The sequence below is a fragment of the Triticum urartu genome, chromosome 3A (genome assembly GCF_056163025.1).
Source record: "Triticum urartu cultivar PI428250 chromosome 3A, HENAU_Tu73, whole genome shotgun sequence".
Lineage (NCBI taxonomy): Eukaryota > Viridiplantae > Streptophyta > Magnoliopsida > Poales > Poaceae > Triticum > Triticum urartu.
In genome coordinates, this window is record NC_141875.1 from 480,721,757 (window position 1) to 480,726,115 (window position 4,359).

At 44.8% G+C, this 4,359-nt stretch overlaps 1 long non-coding RNA gene across 2 annotated transcripts; it reads left to right on the forward strand.

Moving 5' to 3' along the window:
- Positions 1-238: 238 nt before the first annotated feature.
- Positions 239-2,970, forward strand: LOC147980195 (uncharacterized). Of its 2 annotated transcripts, XR_015619148.1 has the most exons (4): positions 239-803; positions 1,282-1,369; positions 2,062-2,485; positions 2,702-2,970. It is a non-coding gene; the product is annotated as an uncharacterized LOC147980195 (long non-coding RNA). The 2 variants fall into 2 exon arrangements; XR_015619147.1 differs by having other exon boundaries at positions 2,062-2,970.
- Positions 2,971-4,359: the final 1,389 nt, after the last annotated feature.

The window sequence follows — 4,359 nt, forward strand, 5'->3', positions numbered from 1 at the left end:
GAGTGCGGTGGTCCAGAAGGTTCAGTCCGCCAGGAGCGGACTGACTGAAGCTTGTACCACTACAAGAAACCGGTTAATCCATGATGGATTTCCCATGACAAATTCGAAAACTGTCATGGATGACCTGGTACAGCCTTGCAAGCCCGCTAAAGCCCGCTCAAGCCCACTCAAGCCCGCCTAAGCATTCCCCATATAAAAAATGCAAACCCTAAAACTTCTCCTCAGCCCACTCCCTCCCCCCCTCCTCCATAGCCTTTCCTCTCTCCCGAGCCCCCTCTCTCCCACACATGACTCCTCGCGCAGCCACCCGATTCCGACGACTTCCCGCGGTATGGCCGGTGCGCAGCACACCCTCATCTTCCTCCCACCCCGCTCCTTTCTCCCCTGTAGCTAGATTCACAGCTCCCGGCCACCAGCGGTCGCTGGCAGGCCCTCCCCATGGCTAGGGTTTCGGCGACGGGGCAGCTCCGATGGATCCTCTCCGTCGCCTATCGCCTGCTAGATGGTGCTCCTAGAACATGGCAGCGCGGATGCCCTCCTCCCACAGGATGTGCTGAGGCGATGCAACCTGCAGCGGCATACTCGGGACGAGTGCGGGGGCCACGGCCTTGTCTCGCTCGAAGATGGTGGCGGCGAACGCCGGTAGTCCTTCTCGTCCTTTACCTCCAATGACACGTTTTGATACAACTCAGGCACCTCTGCCCCTGAAGCCTGTCCTCCCATCCGGTGATGTATAGATCATCCTCGCGTGCGTCGATCTGCCTCCTCCTCGATGCGACACCTACAACCTGGATGTGGATGTGGTAATCTCTCTCTCTCCCTCCCTGTACCCAAAATCTGGATCACACTTGTATCTGTAGTCACTTGCATCTGTACATAGATACACATGAATAAGTTTCTCATTAATTTGTGAGTACATTCTACTTAACCTAATTGTACTTGCTGCCCTATAAGCGATGAGAAGGAATTGTTTCATGAAAAGGGCCAAACACAATGATAACGACCCTTGAATTAGTTGAAGGGGTCAAAGAAATAGCATCAAAATATATTGAACTGAAATGTACTAATATATTGAAGTGAAAGTTACTATGCACATAATTTTGCAAAGCTAAATGTATTGCGGCTATCCTACCATGATTGCATATATTGAAGTGCAAAAGGATTTGGATGTGAGATGTAGGCACGTCCATTCTTTTAACTGGTAGTTTTTACCGTGTGTCAATATATTTTATATTCTTGTTTTCTTATGATACATTTTCATACATTTTTTGTATTTCGTAGGCCGGTTTGAGTGCATTCACATTCTATTTCTCCGAGCTGGTTCAATACAACCACACACAAGTCACAATATTGCTGACCTAGAACAAAGGTAGCCTCTATGTTCTTATTCATTATCAGTCTGCAAGAATTCAGTTAGTGGAGTAAGACATTTTGGAAGGCATAATTCTTTTAAGATTTTGGTTCTGTTTAGATAACATTTACATGCTAGTATTAGTGAAATGAAACTGCATATCTGATTTTCAAACCAATTTCTTTGGTCTGGACAATATAGTCGGTACACCTCTGCTTGGTCGCCACCGACAATATAGCAGTAGTAGTACAGTTTTAAGTTTTGGTTTTGTTAAGATGTAGTCTTGGCCTTGCATCTTCAATGAAGAGTATTTGCTTGCTTTCACATTAGCTTTATTGGTGGGCTGCTTGCTGAACGTAAGATTGCTCTGTACTTATTTCCTCTGCTTACAACCTACTAGCATCAGTATTTTAACTGCTTAAAGCCATTTGCTCTTGTTATTCATGATGTTGCAAATTTCTGTAAGGAATTCGAAAATAGTTCAAGAGTTACTCATTTGCATCACAAAGAACCAAAAGATGCCAGAGTGGCGTTCACACTTATTTTGATACGTACGAGCATATTTTCAAGCCGCTAAAGCTGCAAGTTATAAACAGAATTTACATAATGTTGCTTCTATTCCGCACACTAAAAAGGCAGCTTGTAGTTAGAGCTGAATGGAAATATTCTGTAATTTTTGTTTGATAAGTTTTTCCATTCCATTGATCCAGGTTTGGGTCTTCTCATTCAGTACACAATGTAGCTGAGCTTGAGGCATCAACCAAGGAGCTTGAGGCGTTGCTTGTTGAAAATAATAATCAAGAAACACATGTAAGTACTGTGGTGCAGCAGTTCCATTGTTTTCTGTTCCATGGCATATGGGATGAATCAGTAATGCTCTGTCTATGCAACAAGGAACATGATTTCTTACATGGTATTCTTCTCCTTGACCGATGTGTAAAATTGTGATGTATTGTTGTATTATGCCCTCTTCTGTGCTCCTTGCTATATTGTAACCAGTGAGTACCCTCACCCATATCAGTATCACACACGTTGGGAATTCTTCTTTGGGAGCTTGCAGATTCTATTAGTCGTCAGCTTAACTCGTTCAGAGAGGAAATTCAGTTTAAGGACATGTATTAAATGCAAGTAAATGTAAGTGGGCAACCCCTAGCCTTGATCATATATAATCGTTATGCAAAGTAGTACTTCAATAATTATAACAATTTAGGTTTCTAATTTTTTTCGGCGGATTTATATGGCCTCAACTTTTGCTGCTACAATACTTGAGTTCTCTGATGTATAATTTGTTATGTTGACACTTATAGGTCATCTCTAGAAATGTCTAATGTTTGTTATAATTTTGCACAGATCATGTTATTCCTACCTTGTGCAGCCTATCACATATGCCATGGACATTGTAGCTGTGAACAAGAGGGCCAACGACAAGAAGTTGAATAATAATCTTTTTTATATGTTTTTGATGTAAACTCCATATTGTCAATTGATGTTGTAAATTGTCTATTCACGGAGGATTTTGTAAACTGCTATGTTGTATATATAGGTGGATGGCTTCATAATACATGTTCTCTGTACTGTAAGACACTTGGGAAATACTTTGTCTTGGGCCAGAGTTGGCATTATGATCTGTGTAAATGCTAAAATAATGTACTGGCTCAAAATATCATGGAGGCAAATGGGTTAATTGGCTGGATATAAAATTTAAAATTTACATAAATCCATGATGTTTTCTATGACGAAAACTAGTATCCATGTAGGCAACCACGTCATTCGAATAGGTCAATCCAAAATGCTACGTGGCACTTGTCTGTGACGGCCTATTCTGTCACAAACGCTCGGGCCTAGTTTGGGCTGTGCGGGCCTGGGGGTAGACCTGTGACGGTCAAGTACCGTCATGGACGGTGTGGCGTGAAATTATGACGCGATATACATGACGGATCTGGAATCCGTCATGCCTGACCATCCTTGACAGATTTTCACTGCGCTGTGACGGATTGGAATCGTCATGTATTAACATATTTCTTGTAGTGTACTAGCCTTTTAACAGGCTTTGAGGTAAGTAAAGAATGTGTAAATAATATTACCGCATAGACAGTAGCCCCTGATGCTCTGTTTGGCGTTCGGGAAGAAAAGCCGAATAGAGGATCAAATAAAATTCGCAGGAGTCTAACAAAAAGGAGTCAATATGCGTATGCAGGCTTCTCTGCTGGCGTCCGCCATACTGACTGCGGAACTAGACACGCTAAAGCAGAACCTTGAGCAGTCCGAGCAAGAGCTCGGACGTGCCAAGAAGCAGCTCGAGGACAAGGAAGGTAAGAAATACCTTGTTTAAATATATATATAAAAAGTGCAATTGCAAAAAATGACAGGATTATCATGGCTATTGTAGGGGCCACGTTTGAGGTGGCAACCCTTAAGCAAGCGCTGCTCGAGGCCGAGAAGATGGCGACCACGGAGCGCACCGAGCAGGAGAAGTATGAGGCCGAGGTTGGCAAGGTGCGGCAAGAGCTCCGAGCTCTCATGGAGAAACATGAGAGTTTGGAGCTTGACTCAAAGACGCGAGCGTCCGAGCTCGCGGTGGCTATTGAAAATGCCAAGTCTGCCAAGGCCGAATCCCAGAAGACCCTCCAGGAGTTGGATGAGGCGAAAAAGATAGCGGCGGGTAAGGCATTCTTTATGCAAAGCAAACACATAAACGTGAGTTACTTGTTACTTACCCGAATCCAGAGCTCTCCAGGAGCGTTCGCAGATCTTCCCCGTAGCGTGTCCGATGCCGCCGCATTCTATCGAGCCGAGGAGGGCAGCTCGACAGAGAAGGTGTTCTGGTCTCAGTATGCTGAGGCCAGACACCCCGTGCCCCTGAGCGACCAGCTGAAGCAACTGGTCGAGCTCCACAAGGCGGCCGAACAGGCCATGAAGGGCTTCATAGTTCGGCTGTGGCCTGGGGAGGCTCTGCCTGGGAGCTATTTCGGGCTGGTGCGGCGGCTGGTGGAGGCCTGTCCAAGGCT